Below are 6,000 nucleotides of genomic sequence, written 5' to 3'. Positions count from 1 at the left end.
GGAAAATTCCAGAAAATTATGTCATGGCTTTAGAAGATTCTGATAGGCTAATTGACATAATTTGAGTCAATTGGAGGTGTACCTGTAGATGTATTTCAAAGCCGACCTTCAAACTCAGTGCCTTTTTACTTGACATCATGGGAAAATCAAAAGAAATCAGCAAAGACCTCAGAAAAAAAATTGTAGACCTCCACATGTCTGGTTCATCCTTGGGAGCAATTTCCAAACGCCTGAAGGTACCAAGTTCATCTGTACAAACAAGAGTACGCAAGTATAAAAACCATGGGACCACATAGCGTCATACCACTCAGGACATGGAGAGGAAGGGAGGTTGTTTTCCTGACACTGCACTCCAAGTGCCCTCACCTCCTCTCTGTAGGCAGTCTCGTTGTTGTTGGTACTCAAGCCCACTACTGTTGTGTTGTCTGCAAACTTGATGATTGAGTTGGAGGCATGCATGGCCACGCAGTCATGGGTGAACAGGGAGTACAGGTTGGGGCGGAGCACGTACCCTTGTGGGGCCCCAGTGTCGAGGTTCAGCAAAGTGGATATGTTGTTTCCTACCTTCACCACCTGTGGGCGGCCTGTCAGAAAGTCCAGGACCCAATTGCACAGGGTGGCCAGTAAGGTGGAGGTGATATGATCCTTGACTAGTCTCTCAAAGCACTTCATGATGACAGAAGTGAGTACTACAGGGCGGTAGTCATTTAGTTCAGTTATATTTGCCTTCTTGGTCACAGGAACAATGGTGGCCAACTTGAAGCATGTGGGGACAGCAGACTGGGATAGGGAGCGATTTGAATATGTCCGTAAACACACCAGCCAGCTGGTCTGCGCATGCTCTGAGGACGCAACTCGGGATGCCGTCTGGGCCAGCAGCCTTGCGAGGGATAACATTCTTTTTATATAATTTTTTATTTTACCCCTTTTTCTCCCCAATTTCATGGTATCCAATTGTTGTAGTAGCTACTATCTTGTCTCATTGCCACAACTCCCGTACGGGCTCGGGAGAGACGAAGGCTGAATGTCATGCGTCCTCCGATACACAACCCAACCAGCCGTACTGCTTCTTAACACAGCGCGCATCCAACCCCGAAGCCAGCCGCACCAATGTGTCGGAGGCTACACCGTGCACCTGGCAACCTTGGCTAGCGCGCACTGCGCCCGGCCCGCCACAGGAGTCGCTGGTGCGCGATGAGACAAGGAGATCCCTACCGACCAATCCCTCCCTAACCCGGACGACGCTAGGCCAATTGTGCATCGCCCCACGGACCTCCCGGTCGCGGCCGGTTACGGCCAGGGACTCTGATGGCACAGCTGGCGCTGCAGTACACTGCGCCACCCGGGAGGCGGGATAACATTCTTAAATGTTTTACCCACGTCGGCCAAGGAGAAGGAGGGGGGGGCGGAGTCCTTGTTAGTGGGCCGCGACGGTGGCACTGTATTATCCTTAAAGCGGGCAAAGAAGGTATTTCGTTTGTCTAGAAGTGTGATGCCGGTGTCCATGACATGGCTGGTTTTCTTTTTGTAGTCCATTATTTCCTGTAGACCCTGCCACATACGTCTCGTGTCTGAGCCGGTGAATTTGAATTCTTGGTCGGGTGAGCAGAAGGACTTGAGTTCCTGTATGTTGTTATGATTACACCATGAGTCGTTAATCATGAAGCATACCTTCCTCTTCCTAGAGAGGTGTTTATCGCTGTTGGTGCGATGCATGGAGAAGCCCGGTGGCTGAACCGACTCCGTCAACATATCCTGAGAGAGTCATGTTTCTGTGAAACAGAGGATGTTACAATCTCTGATGTCTCTCTGGAAGGCAACCCTTGCTCAAAATTTCATCTACCTTGTTGTCAAGAGACTGGACATTGGCGAGTAGTATACTCGGGAGCGGTGGGCAATGCGCACATCTATTGAGCTTGACCAGGAGGCTGCTCTGTCTGCAACCTTCTGCGGCGCCATTGTTTTGGGTCGGCTTCAGGGATTAGATCCATTGCCCTGGGTGGTGGTCCAAACAGAGGATCCGCTTCTGGAAAGCCTGGTCGTAATGTTGGTAAGTTGACATTGCTCTTATATCCAATAGTTCTTCCTGTCTGTATGTAATAAGACTTAAGATTTACTGGGGTAACAATGTAAGAAATAATATACAAAAAACAAAATACTGTATAGTTTCCTAACGCCTTGAAGCAAGGCGACCATCTCTGTTGGCGCCATCTTGTTCAACCATAAAGACGAGAGAGGTTTCCAACCACAAAGACCAGGGAGCTTTCCAACCACAAAGACCAGGGAGCTTTCCAACCACAAAGACCAGGGAGCTTTCCAACCACAAAGACCAGGGAGCTTTCCAACCACAAAGATCAGGGAGGTTTTCAACCACAAAGACCAGGGAGGTTTTCCAACCACAAAGACCAGGGAGGTTTTCCAACCACAAATACCAGGGAGCTTTCCAACCATAAAGACCAGGGAGGTTTTCAACCACAAAGACCAGGGAGGTTTTCCAACCACAAAGACCAGTGAGCTTTCCAACCACAAAGACCAGGGAGCTTTCCAACCCCAAAGACCAGGGAGCTTTCCAACCACATAGACCAGGGAGCTTTCCAACCACAAAGACCAGGGAGCTTTCCAACCACAAAGACCAGGGAGCTTTCCAACCACAAAGATCAGGGAGGTTTTCAACCACAAAGACCAGGGAGGTTTACAGCCACAAAGACCAGGGAGCTTTCCAACCACAAAGACCAGGGAGCTTTCCAACCATAAAGATCAGGGAGGTTTTCAACCACAAAGACCAGGGAGGTTTTCCAACCACAAATACCAGGGAGCTTTCCAACCATAAATACCAGGGAGGTTTTCAACCACAAAGACCAGGGAGGTTTTCCAACCACAAAGACCAGGGAGGTTTTCCAACCACAAAGACCAGTGAGCTTTCCAACCACAAAGACCAGGGAGCTTTCCAACCCCAAAGACCAGGGAGCTTTCCAACCACATAGACCAGGGAGCTTTCCAACCACAAAGACCAGGGAGGTTTCCAACCACAAAGACCAGGGAGGTTTTCCAATGCCTCTCAAAGAAGGGCACCTATTGGTAGAGAAAAAAAAAAGGCGGACATGGACTATCCCTTTGAGCATGGTGAAGTTATTAATTACACTTTGGATGGTGTATCAATAAACCTTACCATCATGGAAGATACAAATACTGCTTAGAAATACTGCTTGTTCAAGGTTAAAATATTTTACATTTCTGGTAAAAAATAGTTATAAATTGCTGAGGTGGTCACTTAAAAAAATGTATTTAACTAGGCAAGTCAGTTAAGAACAAATTCTTATTGACAATTACGGCCTACCGGGGAACAGTGGGTTAACTGCCTTGTTCAGGGGCAGAACAACAGATCTTTATCTTGTCAGCTCGGGGATTAAATCCAGCAACCTTTCAGTTACTGGCCCAAAGCTCTAACCACTAGGCTACAGTGGTTCCTCCTGTCAGTAATTTAATTTATGTACCCTAATTACACTGAATACATCTGTTTATCCTACAGATATTGTAAGCAGTAAACATGAGCCGATAAACCAGAGTTACACTGTTAGAATGAATGTGGTGATTGACAGAGTCAAAAGCCTTGGCCAGGTCGATGAATACAGCTGCATAGTGTTGTCTCTTATCGATGGAGGTTATGATATCGTTTAGGACCTTGAGCATGGCTGAGGTGCACCCATGACCAGCTCGGAAACCAGATTGCATAGCGGAGAAGATACGGAGGGATTCGAAATGGTCGGTGATCTGTTTGTTTACTTGGCTTTCGAAGACCTTAGACAGGCAGGGTAGAATAGATATAGGTCTGCAGCAGTTTGGGTCCGGAGTGTCTTTTTGAAGATTAAAAGAGGAAGCGGGCTGCACAAAGGGGGAGAGGACTGAGAAGAAAACGTGTGTTATGGAGAGTGTGAGAAGCGGGAGAATTATCTGTACATTGTGAACTGGTTGCTGGATCCCCCCTTTTCCCACGGTGTGCAAATATCCCTAATAAATTCCCCATTTGCATTCTTGTTGCGCTCCCTGTGTGTGTTTGATTTTTCAACTTGGTGATGTGGAAACCCCACACCCTTGAGCCTGCTATAATACATACAAACTATCTAGGTCAAATAGGGCTCCTGAGTGGCACAGCGGTCTAAGGCACTGTATCCCAGTGCTAGAGGCGTCACTACAGACCCTGGTTCATGACAAACCCTGGTCGTGATTGTGAGTCCCATAGGGCGCACATTTGGCTCAGCATTGTTAGGGTTTGGCCGGGGTAGGACGTCATTGCAAATAAGAATTTGTTCTTGACTTCTTGCCTAGTTAAATAAAGGTGACATAAAATAAGGGAGAGGCGTTATGCAGTGAGGTGTTGCTTTCTGTTTTTTTAAACCAGGTTTGCTGTTCATTTTAGCAATATGAGATGGAACAGAGTCCCATGCAATAATGGCTCTATATAATACTGTACACTTTCTTGAATTTGTTCTGGATTTGGGGACCATGAAAAGAACCCTGCTGGCATGTCTGGTGGGGTAGGTGTTCGTGTCAGAGGTGTGTGTAAGTTGACTATGCAAACAAAGAAGAAGTGATACAGTCAGTCTCTCCTCAACTCTTAGCCAAGAGAGACAAGCCAATTCCAATGAAGAGCAAGACGCTCTGTTCTGGGACAACTGCAGCTTAACTAGGTATTTTCTTGCCGCACTGGACCACACAACTGGACACGACTGGACAGATTAGACAAAACTAGAGCCTGCAGGAATTGCTTTTTGGAGTGTGGTGTCAAAGAAGAAGAGCATCTCTTTATTATAGAGAGACCTCTCCCCATCTTTACAACCATTGAGTCTATATGTTTTGACCATGACAGTTTACAATCTAAGGTAACGCCAAGTAATTTAGTCTCCTCAACTTGTTCAACAGCCACACCATGCATTAACAGATTCACCTGAGAGTTGAATGTGTCTTTCTGCCCATAAGTCCATTTAAAGTACTCCAAAAATGTTTTCCATTATTCTTTATATCATTGAGCTTGGCTTCATAATACACAAGGATGGAAGAGGGATTAGAGGGGGAGGGGGAGGAAAAGGAGAAAGGATGGAGGCAGAGAGACGCAGGGGAAGGGGGTGACGAAACACAGGTGGAAGAAGGGAGAGAAAGGGGGAAGCAGACCAAGGGCAGGGTGGGGAGAAACAGTACTGGAGGCTCTGAGGCAGCAGGTTCTGAGACAGCAATAAGACTGCTAAATAGCCAGACTGCTAAATAGTTAATTAATGACACCCAAATTATCCGCACTGACCCTACGCACACTCACTTTATATACATACCATATACACAATCACACACACACTACGCTGTCACTCCCACACAAATCCCTCACACATTCAGAAATTCATTGTTTAATAGTCACATGTACTGGGCTACTGTGTTATTGACTTGTTAATTGTTTACTCCATGTGTAACTCTGTGTTGTCTGTTCACACTGCTATGCCTTATCTTGGCCAGGTCGCAGTTGCAAATGAGAACTTGTTCTCAACTAGCCTACCTGGTTAAATAAAGGTGAAATAAAAAAAAAAAAAAAAAAACTGTAACGGTATTCGTCGTCGGAAGATGAGGAATCATCGGACCAAAGCCCAGCGTGGTAAGTGTTCATGCTTACTTTATTAAAACTGAACACTAATAACAAAATAACAAAGGGGATCACCGAAACAGTCCTGAAAGGTGCAAAACACGAAACAGTAATGAACTACCCACAAAAACCCTGTGGGAAAAAGCTACCTAAGTATGGTTCCCAATCAGAGACAACGATAGACAGCTGTCCCTGATTGAGAACCATACCCAGCCAAAACAAAGAAACAAAGAAATACAAAAACATAGAAAAAGGAACATAGAATGCTCACCCAAATCACACCCTGACCAAACCAAAATAGAGACATAAAAAGCTCTACGGTCAGGGCGTGACAGCTGCAGGTGTGATTTCAGAGTGAAAAGACACACATACAC

This window comes from Oncorhynchus mykiss, chromosome 20, assembly GCF_057628025.1.
Source record: "Oncorhynchus mykiss isolate SJ-2025 chromosome 20, ASM5762802v1, whole genome shotgun sequence".
Taxonomy (NCBI): Eukaryota; Metazoa; Chordata; class Actinopteri; order Salmoniformes; family Salmonidae; genus Oncorhynchus; species Oncorhynchus mykiss.
This window is presented reverse-complemented; position numbering follows the sequence as displayed.